Source organism: Otolemur garnettii, unplaced genomic scaffold, assembly GCF_000181295.1.
Source record: "Otolemur garnettii isolate 467f Iridium unplaced genomic scaffold, OtoGar3 scaffold00046, whole genome shotgun sequence".
Classification (NCBI taxonomy): domain Eukaryota; kingdom Metazoa; phylum Chordata; class Mammalia; order Primates; family Galagidae; genus Otolemur; species Otolemur garnettii.
In genome coordinates, this window is record NW_003852441.1 from 549,089 (window position 1) to 562,314 (window position 13,226).

The following is a 13,226-nucleotide window of genomic DNA, read 5'->3' on the forward strand; positions in this document are numbered from 1 at the left end:
GAAGCAGAGTGAGCAAGAGGTGGATAGGGATGCTGTATTTGGATCTGGGGCTAAATTGAGTCTTGGAGTAAGAACTGTGCTTACTAAAAGCTCCAGATGTTCAGGGTAATAGGGTTAAGGTATTCAGGGAGAGCTGCTTGGAGGAGGGATCCTGTAGAATAGAAGGGAAGTAACTGTATAATTATCCATTACTCATCTAGCAGACATCCACTGAGGGCTCCTTCCTTGTTAGAGCCCTGTGCTGGGCAAGGCTGGAGACCCAGTTCTGCCCCAGTGTGGCCAAGCCTGGTTTAAAAGGCAGGCCCATGCCCAGGACATTGTGACTGTGTCCTCCATGTGGTCATGGTGGAAAGGCAGATGCTAAGGCTCCACGGACCTAGAGGAAAGCCCTTCTAGTAAGTAGAGTGGGCCTGGCATCAGGACCATGTGGACTGTACCCACTAATTTGGTTCACTCCACTGTCTTGCCTTATAAAAACTCCTAGATACTGAAGGGTGGCAGCAGCTCGGTGCCCTAGCCCTGGGTCCGCTGCCTTAGAGAGGGCCTCCTACAGTCCATTGTCCACTCCCAGAGTCCCATGCAAAGGTAGACCCCCCAGCCCTCACCCATAAGTCAAAGATATAGCTTCTCAGAGTCTGGAAGCCATAGTTGGAATCTTGTTGTGGGGCCTGGGCCTTAGTTTCCTCAGCTGTGAAACAGTGGCACAAGCCTTCTCTGCCCACCCTACGGGGAGTGTATGAGGCTGAAATCAAACATTCCAGATGCTGGTGCCACACCCAAAGAAGACCTCCCTCCTCCTGCCTGGCCCTGGCCTCCCAGGAAGGGAAGCACAGCAGACAGCCCCCCACCAGAGCCCTGAGAGCCCTCTGGAACTACATGCTTGGGTGACAGGCAGATCACATCTGTGGGTGTGTCTTAGAGTCGAACAGACCTGGGGTCAATCCTCAGCTACTCTGCTTCCTGGCTGTGTGATCTCGGGCTGCTTCCTTGTCTCTTCCCTGTGCTCAGAGTCTTCATCTCTCCATTGGGGATGATCATAGTGGCACCAGCAGCGAAAGAGGCAACTTGTACATAAATGCCTGAGCTCGGGGCTGGGTACACAGTCCTTAGCAATGAAAACAGTCCTGTGGGCTTTTTTTAAAAAACTAGTGCCCAAGGGAATGGGGGTGGCATATTTCACAATGTTCTCTTAGGCTCCTGATACATGTGTCACCACCAGATTCTGCCTCTGGGGTCACATGACACTGGTCCAGTGAGCCCACATCATTAGCTTTTCCTGAGCACCTGCTCTGTGGCATGTACTGGAGTACAGTGATGGAACTAGAAGCTGCCGACTCACTGGGAGGCAGAGTGCCCAGAGCCCAGTACAGGTGGCCGGTGAAGGAAGGGAGGAGCCTCTGAGAGAGGTGATGATGCTCCAGGGCGTTTTGCCGGGCAAACACAGAGGAGGTGCAGCCCCCAGGTCCTCCTAGTGTGTGGAGAGGCTGGGAGGCACAGAGCTAGAGGTGAAAATAGCTCCTTGTAGGCATGAAATGGGGGCTGGGGAGGTGGGCAGAGGAAGCTCAGCAGCAGCCAGGCAGAGGCAGAGTGGAAGGGGAAGAAGATAGTGGCACTGAGGAGTGAGGAGGGTATGAGAAGGGGCCAGGGCTTGGAACAAAGGGCCCACCGGGCAGAAGCAGGAATTCCTGAGTGAGGACACGGGGCTCAGAGCTGGAGGGCCAGCACCCTTCTGTCTGCTCAGCATGCCTGTGCCTTGCCAAGCATGGGACTTAGTGTCCAGTGGGGCAGATAGGAGAAGCAAGTGAGGAGTCAAATTTCAGAAAGTAGTAAGAACTATAGGGTTGGGGGCACGGTAGTCAGGAGAGCTTCTTGGAGGAGGTAGCTAGGAAGTGATGAGATCCAGAAGGATGATGGCCTGGGGGTCCAGGACCTGGTGTGCATGAGTAGTCAGCAGGAGCCAATGTGGTTGGAGTATATGTGGAAGAGGAGAAGGAAGTAGAGCTGGAGAGGTGAACCCCTCCCCTAGGACAGTGTAGGCTGAGCTATAGGGTTCAATTGGGCCTCAGGGATGTTCTACCCTTATTCCCAGAGGCAAGGAATCCTCCCTGCCAAGGCAAGAGAGCTGGCTCCTAGCAGTAAGTTTACTGTGTGATCTTGAGCAAGTCACCCACTCTCTCTGAGCCTCTTGAGTTCTGTGGCAACACAGAGGAAAGTCAGATGTTTGCTTCTGCTCTGTGGTGGGGCACTTGTAGGGTGAGTAGGTGGAGACCAACTCAGAAGAGCCAAGACCCTGCCCCCCTAGCGCAATCCCTCTGTGGGGCTCCCTTGGGGGTTGGCCCAATGATCAGCAGAGTTGTAAAGGCCACTCCGAAACCCCGCAAGCTCTGGGAGTCTCCCACCAGCATTCGTAGCTAAGATTCTGAGGCCAGAGCTAAACCCTGGGATCATTTATCACACGGCCTCAAACAGATGCTTTTTGGGAAAAAAATGTTCTTTCCCTGGGATTCCAACTCACATTGTGTAAAACAGATTACTCGGCAGCATGGTTTCCCCTGATCCTCCCCCTGCATCCCACAGCTCTCCTGAGCCAGTAAGAGGCCCTCAGGGTGGGAATGGCAGCCCTTAGAAATGCGAAGAGAAGAGACAGGTTTAAGACTAGCAGTTGTGGCTTGGCACCTGTGGCTCAAGTGGCTAAGGTGCCAGCCACATACACCTAAGGTGGCGGGTTCGAATCCAGCCCGGGCCTGCCAAATAACAATACCGGCTGCAACCAAAAAATAGCCAGGCGTTGCAGTGGGCACCTGTGGTCCCAACTACTTGGGAGGCAGAGGCAGGAGACTCACTTGAGCCCAGAAGTTGGAGGTTGCTGTGAGCTGTGATGCCACGGCACTCTACCCAGGGTGACAGCTTGAGGCTCTGTCTCAAAAAAAAAAAAAAACTAGTGGTTGTTTTCTGAGCCTTTTGTGTCATCTGGGCTGTGCACACTGCAGGTAGGTCCTGGTGACAGAATGTGTCCAGGGCCTCCTGGGCTACACTTGGTTTTGTGATCTGGGGTAAGGGCTGCCTCAGAAATACCCTTCCCTCAAGAGCTACATCCAGAGCTTGTGAGCCTTCCTCTTTGCCTTCCTGTTCCTGTGGGAAACAATGATTGACCACTTACCATGTACCTGCCCTCAAGGAGCCTCTGGTAGCAGTAAGCAGGAGTGAGCCAGGCAAGGGCAGAGGGGGCACTGAGGGGCTGTGGGAGCCAGAGAGGGAGAAACCAACTGCTTGAGTGGTCGAGGAGCAAGTAGCAGTCTGCCTGGGAGGCAAGGCAGGGAGGAGCATGCCAGGCACAGGTACAGAGGCCCAGAGCATGAAAGATCTGGGTACATTTGAACAGTTGTGAGATCCTAGCATGCCTGGAATGTGGAATCCATGGGATTCACAGAAAGTTTCTATTACCGAAAGCTAGAGAGGTTGGAAGGGAACACACCACCAAGAGCCTTGAATGCCTAGTTCTACTAGTCAGGTTGGGCAGGGTGTGCTGCATAACAAATATCCCCAAATGGCAGCACCTTCAAACAGGGTTCCCTTACTTGTGCCGTGCGTCTGTGATCAGACAGCAGGGAGACCGTTCACTCACGTCATTCAGGGATCCAGGCAGATGGAACTGTAGCCATCTGGAGTGCTTGTGTGGCACAGAGGGAGAGCAACTCACATGGAAGCACAGAGCTTCCTCCCTAAAGAAGAACCGTGTCACTTCTGCTTGAATTTCATTGACTAAAATGAGCCTCATCCTGACTTCTTTGGGAGTTGGGGACCTACATGCTGCCATTGACCGAGGGGAACAAGAACTATTTGGTGGTGGTGATGTTGGCCACACAGGCCAAGTTCAGAGTCTGTACTTCACCCTGAGCAGAGCTAGGAGCCTGGGAGGGATTGAGTAGAGGAGGCTGGAGTCTCATTTGTTTTGCCTTTTAATTTTTATTGAATTGTACACAGAAAAGAGCACTAATTGTGAGTGAATAACCTGTGAATTCCTACAAACAGAACAGGCTCATGTATAACTGATATTCAAATCAAGAAAAAGATCTCAGCCAGACCCTAGAAGTTCCTTGTGCCTCCACTTGGGCATTTCCTGCCCCCGATTAGTTTTTCCGCTTGTGAATTTCATACATCTGAAACCTGTGTCCAGCTCCTGCTCAGCGCACTTCCTGAGACTGACCCCGCATGCATAGCCGTGCTTCCCTGTACCGTTGTGTCGTATTCTGTCGTGTGCATAGACCACAAGCTGTTCATCCCTTCTCTCAGATGAACATTTGGGTCATTTACAGTCTGTGGATCTTTTTTTTTTGTAGAGACAGAGTCTCACTTTTTTGCCCTTGGTAAAGTGCAGTGGAGTCACTCCAGCAACCTCCAACTCTTCAGCTTAGGCGATTCTTCTGCCTCAGCCTCCCAAGTAGCTGGGACTACAGGCGCCCGCCACAATGCCCAGCTAGTTTTTGTTGCAGTTTGGCCGGGGCTGGGTTTGAACCCGCCACCCTCGGTATATGGGGCCGGCACCCTACTTACTGAGCCACAGGCACCTCCCCAGTCTGTGGATCTTAAGAATAAGTTCTGCCATGAACATTCTAAAACAACATTGGAGGTATGCCTCGGAAGTGGGGTTGCCACAGTCTCACCTGTACTTAAGCCAGAACCTGGCTTCCTAGCCTGGTGCTGAGATGCTCAAGTCAGTCAGCCCTGCCCAGCGCAGCCATCTCCCTATGAACTCACACAGGAGTGCTGCACACACAGAAGAGACCATGGCAGTGATCCATGCAGGAGGACGGGGGGAGATATGCGTGGGCTTACCTTCCACAGGACTTAGGGGTCTGTATTGCCCATGTGAGATAGACCTCCTATAGAGCCAGGCCCAGACACACGGTGTTCAGCCCCATATGGCAACATGTAGGCCTTACTGAATGAGTCACAGGTGACATTATAGTACATTGTGGTATGCAAGCAAGAATAACTATATACTGCGTGAGTCAAGTCCACAAGGTACGTGTGAGGAGTGCTCTCTCAGGTCACCTATCCAACATGTGGGAAGACTGAGGTCATCCCGAGAGTCATTGAGGAAGCCTCCTGCTGGGGCCTGAAGCTGGGGTTGGAGTCCTCTCTGTGCCCTGTTCCCAGGCGTGTGCCAAGGGCCATTCAATCATGGGAGTAGTGAGGCTTGCCCTGCTACATGCTCAGAGAGTGACCATTTCTTTAAAAAGAAGCTAAGGGAGGGCAATCTTTGCCCCAAGTAAAGCCAGATTGGTGATGGAGCCCATGAACTTGGGGTTCATTTCCAGAAGACATGGCTTTGTAGCCTGGTTCTGAGATGCTCAGATCAGTCAGCCCCTGCCCAGCATGGCCATCTCCCTACGAACTCACACAGACGTGCTGCACGCAGCCACCCCAGGCCTGCCAAGCCCCTTTTTCCCCTCTGATGACAGACAGGGCTTGGCCAAGATTCCCAGACTGGGGCTGGTAGGGTGCATGTTTCCAGCCCCAAATCCTTCAGGTTTGATTGGGTTTGGGTTTTGTTTTTGTTCTAAGAAGCACATGGCGTGGTAATTTCTGTTGGTGTTCCCCAGCCACAAGTCTGGGTGACCAGGGCATGGGGTATGTCTGAGACCCCGGCTCCTGGGGAAGGGAGTCAGGCTGTGACTGGGCATGTGGGGAAGCCAAGGGGATGCTAGCCAGTTATGAGAGAAATGCATCTTTGTCACAGACACATGTGGAGTTCTTTATGTAAATTGTTTTAGCATCTAACAGGAAGAAGAAAAATGAGGCTTTGATGTGAGCCACTGCCTCTTGGCCGGGTACAGTGTCACTCAGGCTCATCCATGGCCTGCTTCTATTAAGGAGCTGTCAGCTCTTCTCAGGCCTGAGATCCAGGGGGCTCTCCAGGCAGGAGGTGACTGAGAGCTGTCTGTGAGCACTGGGTGTTGTTGGCCTGAGGGCACACTGCCCCTGCCCCACCTCCCACCTCCCAGGGAGGCAGAGAGGACTGTTGGATTCCCTAGCTCTGTGCTCTGCATTAGGCCCAGGGCTAGAGACGCAAGCGAGCCCACTGGGACCCACAGGGCTGATAGGCATGTAGCCAAGCAGCGCTGGTAGGCCTGGTGCCAGCACAGTGCAGGGCTTCCAGGGAACAAACCACAGTCTCTGAGGGACTGGAGAGTGCTGGGGACATTGGGAGATGGTGGCAGGGGCCTGTTGGTGAGGACAGAAGGCAGAGTCTGAGATGTGGTTCTTGGGATGATGGGGAGCCCTTGGGTTTTAAGCAAGGAAAGGAATGGTGGATGTGCACCTAGGGAGGCCTCAGGTGTGCGAGGGAAGACAGACCAGGGCCACGCTAGGCAGGAGGGCAAAGTGCACACAGGACACACTTCCTGACAATCTTGGTCCCAGTGAAGGGACAGGGAGGAAGGAACCATGTGACACTGGTCTTGGTGACTCTCAGTTCCCAGAGCCCTTGCAGCCCTTCCCCAGGGTCCCCTCAGTCCGGGGTACTAACTTCCCTAGTGAGCTGGGCAGAAATGTCCCAGGGAGGACCCCAGGTCTTGAGGAGTTTTACGCATCCTCAACAAAGAAGGGAAAAGAGGCCCAGACCACCACAGGCCCTAAGCTAGTGGCTTGTGCTCTGGACCTTGGGGAATGTATGATCCCCACGTGGTTATCTATGGCAATTCTCTATTAACCAGAATTTGGTTCTGCAAATTCCTGTTTTTTGTTCAAGAAAACTCAGAGCCATTGGGCTTTTTAAAAACTTCATTGAAGGCTCGGCGCCTGTGGCTCAAGCGGCTAAGGCGCCAGCCACATACACCTAAGGTGGCAGGTTCGAATCCCCAGCCCGGGCCCGCCAAACAACAATGATGGCTGCAACCAAAAAATGGCCAGGCGTTGTGGCGGGCGCCTGTAGTCCCAGCTACTTGGGAGGCTGAGGCAGGAGACTCGCTTGAGTCCAGGAGTTGGAGGTTGCTGTGAGCTATGATGATGCCACTTGCCCCAGAAAAAAAAAGAGAAAGGCCCTGTCCAAAAAAAAAAAACTTCATTGAAAGGGCGGTACCTGTGGCTCAAAGGAGTAGGGCACCAGCCCCATATCCCGGAGGTGGTGAGTTCAAACCCAGCCCTGGCCAAAAACTGCAAAAAAAAAAAAAAGTCCTCATTGAAAGAAACAAAACTACAGAAAATACCAAAGAATATAAAGATGAAAACAATATCCCGTCTGATGAAATGACACTGATATTAGCATTTTCATGTTTTAACCCACTCTGCTTATTTACCAACACTGGGATTGCTACCTACTATCTGCATCCTGCCTTTCCCATAATGCTTCAGAGCGCAAGCATTTGCTGGGGCAGAAAGGGGTCTTTGGAAGCAGGGCTGCTGGGGTTGGGACTGGGAGGGCCTGCTGTGCTGTGTGGTCTTACAGGAATCGGTCACCCACTCTGGGCTTCAAAGGTGGTTTCTCAGGCTCCTTCCAGGGGTCTCAGTACTGGGTGGCCTCATTGTAGCCTCACTCCCAGAGCAAGGCCTGGTGATGTTTGTGGCAGGGTGGGTGCAAGGTCAGCACTGCTGCTGAGAGTGTGGTTCAGTCATGGGCCTGGAACCCTGGCTCACTCCTTTAAGCGCTTTCCCTCTTGGTGAGCTTAAGCAAGTGACTCTGCCTTTTTGAACCCCCATTTTCTAAGCAGCAGAATTGGGTGGTTGTGATAGTTCATTGACCTAATGTAAGCAAAGCACGGGGCACATGGTAAGTGCTCAGTAGAGAGGAGCTATTGTTAATATTAGGATTATTGGTACCTGTGGTGTCACAGGTATGATGTTCAGATGGAATTAGGATTGCCCTGCAGCATTCAGCAGAATACCTGGGACCTAGAGAGAACCCTGCCAGCATGTGGCAGCTGGTCTCATGGCCTCCTCCTAGCCAGGGCTATCTTTGTGACCATGACTCCAGTGGCTGCTCAAGGCCTGTGCTCAGAAATGCCTGCGCTTGCCTCATTTTGCTGTTCTGTCTCTGTCATGAGATCTGTAACCCTTTTTGAGCAAGAAGCCTTGCATTTTCATTCCATACTAGGCCCTGCAATTTACGAAGCTTTTCCCACTCTTGACAACAGGATTGGTCTGGAGGGTAGCCTGGGCTGGTGACCCACATGTGCATGGTGCTTGATGGTCATTTGTGGGGTGAAGGCTGGGGCAGGGGGTCCCCTGGTTCAGAGAAAAACACCCAGCCTGGTTTGCCTGGGTCACTTGCCAGATGCAAGACCAGGCCATGCTCTGACCATTGTGCAAGGGGCTGCCCATGCGATAGCAAAGCAGCCAAGGCCAGCAGCTGGCTATGTAGAGTGCCAGCCAGGGGAGGTGGGGCACAGTGGCCCCACCAGTCTACAGCCAGACACACCAAGGAGACCTAGGACGGCTCAGGTTGGAACTGATTGAAACCAAGCCAAGAGCTTGCTCGGAGCACACGTGAAAAGGATGAAATTTATACCCCAGGTGGGTGTGAAGATGCTTAGGGGTCTGCCTGTTCTCCTGCGGCACCCTGGGGCAGGGTGCAGTGTCAGGAGAGGCAGGCCCTGATGCCCTGGAGTGCCCAACATAGGCGAGAGGAAGGAGTGGGAACCAGGCCACCTGGTGTCTAGGAGGCCAACGTGTCAGCCAGGTGGTCTGGGAGGCAGACAGAGGTGGCCAGAGCAGCATCCACAGAAGAGGTGGGACGAGGCCACCTGTGTGGGCAGGGAAGGGTGTCCAGGTCTCGGGCAAGGCCTCTGGCTGATGAAGGCAGCTCAGCAGAAAGGAACAGAGGAAATTCAAGGAAGACAGAGAAGGAACTATCACAACGGAGAGAGAAGCAGTTGCTGGCAGGAGGGAGGAGCCAGGGTATCAGAGGGGAGCCTGTCCCCTCCCTACTGGGTCACCACATGGGAAGAGATGCTAGCCCTGGACTAGAAGTTGGCAGATGGAGGTGTCCCCACGAAATGAGAGGGAGGCAAGGTGAGGCTCTGCCTTTTGAACATCCATGTTGTCCTTCATGGGACACCTGAGGTCTGATCTCAGACTGGAGAGTGTGGGCAGCAGGAGCAGGCTCCCTAAGGCACTGGGTCTGGAGAGGTCTGAGCAGTGTGCTGAGGATGGGGCTCAAGGAATGAGAGTAATGGGGAGCTATTGAAGGCTTCATAGTGAGGGGCTACTCAGGACAGAGGCTGGGGACCAGGAGATCTACTAGCAGGAAGTAATAGAATTCCTGGCGGAAGATGACATGACCAGACCCTGAGCTGTGACTGATGGGGAAACCTTTGGTGGGTATCTCCAGGACTCAGGGCCTCCTCAGAGAGGGGCAGAGGGCAAGGTTTGCGGGGTGAGGGCGCCCCAGGACACCGCAGATGTACTAGTCCAGATCTGGAGCTGCAGAGAGGAGTCGGGTGGAGGTGAAATAGTGGGCTTTACCCCCAAGAGGTAGCCCAGAATAGTGACACCTTAAGCAGGACAAGTAGAGGGGCCAGTCCAAGGCAGAGGACTTTTAGGCCCTCTAGGACCCTGGGGTATGGCCTCCCTTAGGCCAGGCAGGACAGCAGGAGGGGCTAGAAGGGTGAGGAAGTTGGTCTCAAGGGGGCTGGGGACCACAATTGCCCATGTGCAGGACACTCTGGTTGACCAGAGTCCCAGCATGCAAGATCCTTGTCCACCTGCTGGGGAGGGAGGAGACAACCTGTCTCCCAAAGGGCTATGGGGCGGCCAGGCCTCAAGGACAAAGACAGGCGAGGGCAGGGGAAGGAGCCTGTGGCTGGGAGCTTAATGGCCCTGAAAAAAAAAAAAACATAAAACTGGAGAATTATGGGGAGACATAAACAGAGCTGTCAGGCATTAGCTGCAGGGAGACAGCTCAGCCCAGGGAAGAGATGCTGGCGGCGAAGCTGGGATCCTTGTGTGTGCATAAAAAAGACCAAAGTTATAGAAGGAGGGAGATTAAGAATGCCTCCTCCACGCTTGGGCTCCCCAGCCAATTCCTTTCTCACGCCCCAGTGGAGGCCCCAGCCCCACACTGACCCTGGAGGCCCTGCCTGCAAGACCTGGCCAGGGTAGGGGCCAGGGCCTGTCAGCAATAGAGGGTCCACGGGGGGCAGTGAGCGAGTACTCCCAGGCTGGCAGAGGGGCCAAGGAGCCAGGTCCAAGGACGCAGGCGGCGCCAGCCCCAACAATTTATGGATACTCACACACCCTGCCATCTTCATTTCTCCAGTGCTTCTGATGTCATTAGCCGAGTGCTAATGGGCTTAAATTTCACCTTAAACCATCCCCACTGTCCTTAGCAGATGACAAATGCCCTGCTCTCACTGCTGCAAAGCTGCCGGGCAGCTCCATGCAGCATGCACCCCTCCCTCCCCATATGCCCTTCTGGCCCCTTACAAGGAGGCTCCTAAGGACCCAGAGCCTGAGGACCTTCACAGGGTCTCTGGGAGTCCAAGGAAGGGCAGGGCTCAGGAGAGGAGGCTTCTAGGGGAGCTTTGGAAGCCCTATTATGGCATGGTATCGGGAGATGGGAGCCTGGGGTTTGGCAAGCCCTCCCTGCTTGACCTGAGTTTCCCTGCCTGGGTATCATGAAGGAGGGGGCAACAGAGGGGACCCTGGGAACTACCTGCCATGTTCTTAAAAGCCTTAAGGAAATCTAAACAGCATTGGCTTTGCTCAGGGCTGGAATTCCATTCATCCATTCATTTATCCTTCCATCGTCCACCCGTCTATCATTCATTCATTCGCCAGACTTGTGGTCCACAACCCCTGGCCTGTGTATGGCCATCAGAGAGAGGCCTGATTAGCTGTGATTTTGAGCCCCAGAAAAGATAACAAATTGGTGATCTCTAAATGCAGCTTGTTTGGGAGACAGAATCCTTCAGTGGTGGCTCTGCTGGTGGGAGAAGTGACCAAGGTCCTCTGAGTGGGCCCATCTATTCTGAGGAGTGAGGCACTTTACCTGAAAAAGAGAGACAGGAATAAAGACTGAGCCACAGTCGAGAAATGCAAGGGCTGCCTGGGGGCCTCCCTGCACATGTTAGCACATGTCCACAGCCACCACTGCCTGCTGCCTTTGTCTCCCAGCAAGGGGCAGGTGCCTGAGGAGTGTCTAGGGTTTATCTGCCATCAAAGCTAGCCTGTAGGGGGCTGGCACACAAATCATCCCTTTCCCATGGGAATCTCATTCCCTTCCAAGTCCCCAGCACCCGCCTTTCATCACTGCGCTGGGATCGGGCACTCCCACTGACACCCAGACAGAGATGCCAAGGAGGCCACTGCCAGAGGGAGGCCACCACCATTCAAGCTTCAGATGTCACACTCTCTGTCCCTGCAAATCCCACCCCCACAGTGAGACTGGGGAAAAGGGGCTGGTGTATGAGCTGGAGGTGGGGTGGTGTGTAGGCTGCGCACCCCTTGCTCTTTCGGGGCCTCAGACATGCACTGCCGGTATCAGCCCTGGGGGCCCTGGCACACAAGGAAATGTAAGTCAGACTCAGGCTGACAACAACATGGGAGGTTGGAATAAGGCAGCTTTTCTGGCCTGGGAGGACGGACTGCCTAGTGGTTAGGAGCATGGGCTTTGGAGGAATCCCTTCACCCCCATCAGTATCTGGAACTGGCTGATGAGTCCTGCCCAAGGTTTGTTCCTGACATTTCTAGAATCTCACTCCTCATTTCCAGCCCACTGCCATTACTTTGGTCTGGCTCCCTCATTGCTCTCTGGGAGACTATCCCAGCCTCCTCTTCACTGGCCTCCTGGCCTCCACACTCACTCCCATCACCAGTCCATCCAGCATCACTGCAAACTTTCCAACACATGTGTCTGATAGTGTCACTCTCCCCCTTGGTTACCCTCCACGGCTCCCCATTGCCCTTACCACAAAGTCCATGGTCTTCACTGTGGCTTCTGAGACCCAGTACTCTATGAACCCTGCCTGTTGCTCATCTCTTGCCCCTTACCTTCAACTTGCCAGCCATGCCACCATCTTTCACTCTCTCCGGCTTTCCAGGCTTTTCCTCTATCCCTCAGTAACTGCTGCACATTCCTCATGTCTCAGGTGGGATGTCACTTCCTCCAGGACACCCCCTCTGGTCTCCTGTTCCCACCCAGGCATGACGTAGGGCCCTTCCCCAAGCTCTGGGACTCACCTGCCTTCCCTGGGAGGCTCTGAGCCCACATTATATCTGGGCACTTATGTGGCAAATAGTAGGCACTTAGTAACTGTTTCTCAGGTGGTGGGATAGATGGACGGGTGTGTGTGTATAGATGGACCATGGATAGAGGATAGATTGACGGGGAGGTGGAGGGGCTGTGCGGTCTGTGAGAGGAGCCCAGAAGGTGCCAGGAGGTGGGCTTCTAAGCAAGCCTTACTCTTAGCAGGCCCCCACCCTCCATCTGTAAAGTGTCCTGCTCAGCTCCTGTGCCCAATGTGGAGGCTCAGGGTGAGCTCCAGTGAAGATGGAGAAGGCGGTCGCCCAGCAGAAGGCGGTCGGTCTCTCCACAGACAATGCCTAGGTTGGAATAAGCTCACCTGGAGTCCCTGCAGTCCTAAAAAGATCCCCTTCTCTGGGGGAACATTTGATGCTTTCCTCCATTCCTTGTACCTTAGATCTTTGCCCTGGGAAGCACCCTTGGAGCCACAGGCCAAATTTAAATCCAAATGTTGAGTCTGGGTGTGATGGCTCAGGCCTGAAATCCCAGCACTCTGGAAAGCTGAGGCAGGAGGATCCTTTGAGATCAGGAGTTCCAAACCAGCCTGACCAAGAATCAGGCCTCATCTCCACTAAAAATAGAAAAACTAGCTGAGCATCGTGGAAGGCACCTGTAGTCCCAGCTACTTGGGAGGCTGAGGCAGGAGGATCACTTAAGCCCAGGAATCTGAAGTTGCTGTGAGCTAGGCTAATGCCATGACAGTCTACCCAGGGCACAGAGTGAGACTCTGTCTCATAATAAATAATAAAATAAATAAATCCATCAGAGAGAAATTTCCTTTTCCTCCCAGGCCTTAATGGTGCTCTGTTAGATGGGGGTTTACATGGGCCTCATAGTTTTCCCTGGGGACTAAAACCATGTAACAGGGAAGGGGGCATCCAGGAAATATGGGACTTAAAATCATAGCATTTAAGAAAGCAGCTTCTGGCTCGGCGCCTATAGCTCAACCGGCTAAGGCGCCAGCCACGTACACCTAAGGTGG

General features: G+C 53.7%; 1 protein-coding gene across 1 annotated transcript in view; it reads left to right on the forward strand.

The window, feature by feature from the left end:
* The window catches only part of RAI1 (retinoic acid induced 1), a 78,370-nt gene that overhangs the window by 32,332 nt on the left and 32,812 nt on the right, over positions 1 to 13,226 (forward strand). The gene's annotated exons all lie outside the window — the stretch shown is intronic.